Raw genomic sequence first — 6408 nt, 5'->3', positions numbered from 1 at the left:
CACCCACCATGTTGTCATGCACAGTTAGGAAAAAATTTTTTTTGTGATAAGAACTTTTAGGATCTATTCTCTTAGCAACTTTCAGATATGCAATACAGTATTAGTAACAATAGTCACCATGCTATACATTACATCTTTATGATGTATTTATTTTATAACTGGAAGTTTGTACTGTTTGACACCCTTCACCTTTTCGTCCACCCCCGACTAGGAGAGGTTTTCTTAGTAAACATTTTTCTTCCTTTCTTTTTAAATCCCCTTTTACCCCATCTACCTCTCCCTTTCCCCTTACCCTCTGGTAACCCCTAGTCTACTGTCCATGGACAGTCTTTTCATTTTTTTGATGGTGACCTTGGCCTGTAGAATCTAATGCTATCTCCTGACAGGTAGTGTCATAATTAAATTCCTAGTGTGGGGAGCCCCCCCCCCCAACACCCGCATTTTCAAACCGGGTCCAGAATCTTTTACTATGGTAAATGGAATGGTTTTCTTAAATTCATTTTTGGATTGTTCATTGTTAGAATGTAGAAATACAGTTTGTTTATATATTATATATTTATTTTGTATCTTTCGACCTGGCCAAACTTTTTTATTAGTTCTAATAGATTTTTTTTTTTTTACTGGATTCCATTGGATGTTCTGTATATAAGGTAATGTTATCTGCAGATATAGAGAATTTCACTTCTTTCCTTTGCCTAAATGCTTCTGGCACAGTGTTGAACAGAACTGGTGAGAGTGGACATCCTTGCTTCAGTCTTGAAATTAGGGGGAAAATACTCAGTGTTTCACCAGTAAGTATGAAGTCGGCTGTATGTTTTTCATAGATGCCCATTATCAGGTTGAGGAAGTTACTTATAGTACAAGATTGTTGCGTATTTCAATAAAGAAAATTGTTGGATTTTGTCAAATACTTTATCCGCATTGACTGAAATGATCATGTGATTTTTCTCCTTTATTCTTTTTATGTGACGTATTGCATTGCTTTTCATATGTTGAACCAAGCTCGCATTTCCAGGGTAAACCCCATTTGGTCGTGGCATATACTCCATTTTACATGTTGATGGAATTAGTTTGCTTTTTGCTGCTGTTATTGAGGGTGTTGCTTTGATATTTATAAGGGTTTCTTTTCCGGTGATAACCTTGTTTTGTTTTAATATTAGGATAGTATTGGCCTTACAGAATGAGTTGGGAAGTATTTCTTTAATTTTTCGGAATAGTTTTAGTAAGTAATTTGTATTAGTTCTTCTTTAAATGCTTGGTATAATTCACCAGTGAAGTCCTCTGGGCCTAGGCTTTTCTTTATGGGAAATTTTAAAATTACAAATTTAATCTCTGAACATACATCTTGTTAGGTATATTCAGATTTTCCATTTCTTCTTGAGTTAGTTTTGGCAGTTTGTGTCTTTCAAAGAATTCTTGCATTTCATGTAAGTTATCTGATTTTTTTGCTTACAGTTGCTCATAGTACTCCCTAAAAATTATTTTTATTTGTTTTCATAACACGGTAATAATGTTCCTTCTTTTAGCTCTGCTCTTGGTTATTCGAACTTTCTTTTTTTCTTAGTTGGTCTAACCGAAGGTTTGTCAATTTTGTCGGTTTCTTAAAAATAAACCTAACTTTTGGTTTTGTTGTTTTTTCTCTATTGTTTTCTATTTCTCTATTTTATTAATTTCTGCTCTAATCTTTAATATTTTCTTGCCTATACTTGTTTTAGGTTTATTTTGTTCATCTCTTTCCAGTATCTTAAGAAGGAAGCTTAGGTTAATGATTTGAGATCTTCTTTTTCAATATAAATGTATCTACAAATGTTACTCTAAGCACTGCTTTAGCTACATACCCTAAGTTTTGATATGTTATGTCTTTTTCATTCATCTCAAAATATTTTCTAATTTCTCTTCTGATATTTTATTTTACCCATTTCCTACTGAGTAGTGTGTTGTTTATATTTGTATATTTCTCAACTTTATTTCCATTATTAATTCTAGTAGCATTCTCTGTGCTCATAGGACATAGTTCTAATGATTTCAGTTCTTTCAGATTCCTTGAGGATGATTTTATGTACTAGCACATAGTCTGTCTGGGAGAATGTTATATGTGCACCTGAGAGGAAGGTGTATTCCGTGGTTGGGTGGAGTGTTCTGTAGACATGTTAACTTATTAGTTTACGATGCTGTCTACATCTTATATCTCCTTACTGATTTTCCATCTAGTTCTAATCATTATTGAAAGTAGGTAATTTAATTCTCTGTAACTATTGTTTTTGAACTGTTTATTTCTCCAATTTTGTTATGATTTGCTTCATGTATTTGGGGGGCTCTATTTTTAGGTGCATACATGTTTATCATTATTATACCTTCCTGATGGATTTGGCCCTTTTATCATTATAAAATGTCCTTCTTTATTTCCAGTATCATTTTTTGCTTAGAAATCTACTTTACCTAATGCTTATATAGCCACTAAAGCTTTCTTGTATCTTTTTCATATTTTTAGTTTTGACTTATTTGTGTTTTGAATGTACTATGTGTTGCCTGTAGACTGCATGCAGTTGAAATTTTAAAAAATCCAGTTTGTCACTCACTGTCTTTTGATTGGGTTATTTAATCAATTCATATTTAATGTTGTCATTGATATAGTTGGACATATGTCTGCCATTTTACTTTTTTATATGTCTCATGCTTTTTGTTTATATTTTCCTTATTGTTCTGTTTTATATTAAATACTATTATTGCTCCTATTGTTATATGTATTACATCTGTATATCTAGAAACCCAAGACTACATTGTTATAATGATTACCATATAAGATTTCATGTCTTTTAGAGAAATTGAGAGGGGAAATGAGAAAAGGTATACATTTATAGAGTATGTATTAACCTTCTTGAGTGCAGCTTCTGGTTCTCTTCCTTTTTTGGTGTGGATTTGTTACCATTTTGTGTCATTTCCTTACACCATCTACTTAATAGCTTTGCTTTCACCCTCCTTTGTGAATTTATATAAATATATGATGTTTCTTTATATTACGGGCTCCAAAATGCAATCATATACATATTGTTTTTTACAATCGATTTTCACATCAGTTAAGAAAGGAGAACAAATGTGCATTTATTCTCTTTTGTAATTACATAATTACTTTTGCAAGAGATCTCAGTTTTTCATGTGAATTTGCATTACTGTCTATGGTCAGTTGCTTTTAGCCTGAAGAAGTCCTTTAGTATATCTTATGAGGTAAGTCTGCTCACAAAGGATTCTTTCAGTGGGACTTGGGTCTCATCCTATGCAGTTGAAATCAATATCTCTGAGGGTGGGGGCAAACAAAGGTGATTTTAAGAAACTGCACTGTGTTGTTCTAATAAGAAACCAAGGTTTACAACCACCGAAAGAGATGGTTTCCAAGGTCCCTTGCAGCTCTGACATTCTGTGGTCCTCTGGGCAAGAGAGATGCCACCCTGAGATCCTTAACTGGTATTAGACCACATCTTCCTAACTTGACAGTGTGGCATAGACGTGTGGTTCTCCAGGTGTGGTCCTTAGACCAGCAGCATTAGTTAGCATCACCTGGCAAAATTTTAGAAATGCAGATTCTCAGGTATTCTACCCCACATCTCCTGAATCAGAAACGGTGGGCGTGGGGCACAGTAGACTGTGTTTTAGCAAACCTTGTCTCTCCAGTGAATTCTGACGTGCTTTGAAGTTTGAGAAGCTCTGGCATAGGTTTTTTTTCTTCCCGTGAAGCTGGGAGCTGTCACCGGCTACCTCTGGGGTGATGCTGGGCAACTTACTTATCTCTTCTGTGTCCCCTTACCCCCCTTTGTTTTCAAAAGAAGAGGAATGTTTGCTCTAACTCGCACAGTTGCCGTGGGACTTACCAGAAAGTCAGAGATATTTTCCTAGTGAACTTCAAGAAGGAGAAAAGCAGCTACCCTTCTAGATTGGATGTGGCTATCAGCATCAATACATATAAAATTAGGACTGACCGGATTGTTTTGGAGCAGAGGAGAAAATGCCGGTCATATTACAGAAAATTTTCCTATCAATATTGGTCCTTAGCAATGCGATTGGAGGCTTTAAAAGTCCTGGGAAGGGTTTATGCTCAAATTAATGACACATTTGTTTTCTGATAGAGAGGTACTCACTGTGAATGTGAACATCTTATGGATTTTGTCACAGTCCTTTCGTGTGTAGGGTACGTGTGTGCACGCGCATGCTGGGAAGTACCGGTCTCATTGGCTGCATATTGTTTTTGTTTTAGTTTATTTTTTTTAGGTGAGGCAACCCTTGGTTGACCTCACAGATTACAAGGACCTCATCAGCTTACAATCTCTTATTTTTTTTTATTTTTTATGCCTCCAGCACCCGGTCTTCCTAGGTGGTCTCCCATCCAAGTACTAACCAGGTACCATCCTGCTTAGCTTCCGAGATCAGACGGGATCGGGCTTGTTCAGGGTGGCATGGCCGTAGACTCATTGGCTGCATATTGTAACATTACATCAGACTTACATGCATTTCTTCGCCGCCACATTATATGTAACATCATTGTGATTTAATAGAGACTAAAATGTGAACTCAAAGTTGCAGCATTTTGGTTCCTTTCTCTGCCGGTTTTAATGGACCTAGAAGCTCGCCAGTAAAGGAGTAGTCAGTGCCCGAAGAATATTTTCTTCCTGTGCAAAGGAACAGATTTGCCCCCAAGGGACAGTCGCTATTGTTCCTGCATCCATCTGTTTGAGGTGCCTCCTGCACGTCTGCGTGTAGTGTCCACCTAAGAAATGTCTGAACCTGTAGACAAAGACCACATGGGAAAAAGCGAGGTTGGAATGCAATTACAGGTTACTTAACAAAGTCACGTGCTCTTTCGAGGGTGGTTATGGTTTATTTCAAAGGAGTCTTAACTTAGACGCACAGAAACAATGGACAGCGCTGGCATGAGGCAAAGGTAAACCTTTTACTAAAACATTGTAGGTCTAGGGTGTGAGTACCCACCATGACCTGCGCAGTTAGGAATTTATGATCACATCACCATGTGAGGTTACTTTCCATAGAACCCCTTTTTTCATCTACAATATGCAAAGCAGCAGCCTATGTTCTCATAATTTGAGGACTTTAAGCTCGCTTATTCTTTTAAATTTATACAAATGGCCAATTAACAGTAGGAGAAATGGTGGGGAGATTATAAAGATGTCCCTCTGTCTTTTTTGGCTGAGAAGTCTCCTGCTTTGTTCTCTCAAAGGCTGTCTTTTGCAGAGTCTCTGCCAAGGAGAACTAAAGTTTTCCCTTGGGAATCAGAGAAGGGCCCAGTCCTCAGTAAATCTGAAAAAGACAAGCTTTTCAGATGTAAATAAGTCTAAGCAGGACCCAGGAAGCTCTAGTCCCAGGAAGCTCTGCGGTTCGCGGGACAGATTAAATGCCCAAGCAGTATAACCTTTCCCTGGCCTCCAGCTGGGTTCTTACATGGGCAGTCCCTTTAAGAAAGGATCACAGAGCTGTGCAGAATTCCCCCAGAGGGCATCAATGTGAACTTGGAATTCAATACAACTTCCCAAAAGTCACAGCAAGCAAGAAAGCACTGGCAACACCGAGTGCCTATTTGGGTGCCAGGTTTTCACTTTTTCTTTGACATGCTCTCTGTGTCCCTAGCTCCAGCTGCTAGTGAGCGCTGAACTGCTAGTTGCTGCCACAAACATCATGTAGGAAACTTGGTGAAAAAAAAAAAACTCAGCTTTGGAAAGAATACAGACTCCACAGAGAAAAGCCAGTTGCTTATTCTTATGATGATTATTATGGGGAAGGAACAAACTCTCCTCTAACTTCAGGGTTCTCCTGCCTGGTCTAATAATCACACATGAAACAGATTAGAAAGAGAAAACAACCAGATTTAATACATACATATGTATGGGACCCTCCCCCCATACACAGGAAGAGAGAGGCAAAGATAGGAAGGGAGATTGAGGTCTATGAGACATGCTGAGCTGGGGACGAGGCAAGGCGATGTAGGGGCTTCAAAGGGTCATTGCAGGATGATAAGAAGAAGAAACATCTAGTAAACAGAAGTTTGCCCTGCTCCACGGATAGGTCAAAAGAGGGGATATCTATGGGCAAGGCTCCTAATTCGAATTCTTCTAGGTAGTTAAGTGGGAGGGGGAGGGAGGGGAGGGGTTTTTGTTGATCCAGCCACCAAAGGTGCCTTTAGCTCAGTGTCATCTGCATACCACTGAAGCACATCTTGGGGGCCCGCATTATGAACCCCCCACATTATTATTATTACTGCGGTTACTGCAAACTTAAAAGGTACAGTCATGTAATAAACATTGTTGTGCCTACCCCCTCAAAGACAAACATTTTGTCATGTTTCCTTCATTGATCCTCTTCTCTGTAGCCCTCCGCAGAAGCAGCCACAATCCTGAATTGAGC

The 6408-nt window shown here is 38.2% G+C and overlaps 1 protein-coding gene and 1 pseudogene across 4 annotated transcripts in view; one reads left to right on the top strand and one right to left on the bottom strand.

Annotated features, from left to right (window-relative positions):
- Positions 1-6408, top strand: part of OPHN1 (oligophrenin 1) — a 240962-nt gene that overhangs the window by 67333 nt on the left and 167221 nt on the right. The gene's annotated exons all lie outside the window — the stretch shown is intronic.
- LOC112477180 lies at positions 4342-4460 on the bottom strand (annotated as a pseudogene).

Source organism: Pteropus alecto, unplaced genomic scaffold (assembly GCF_000325575.1).
Source record: "Pteropus alecto unplaced genomic scaffold, ASM32557v1 scaffold312, whole genome shotgun sequence".
In the NCBI taxonomy this organism is placed as follows: Eukaryota; Metazoa; Chordata; class Mammalia; order Chiroptera; family Pteropodidae; genus Pteropus; species Pteropus alecto.
This window is presented reverse-complemented; position numbering and strand designations above follow the sequence as displayed.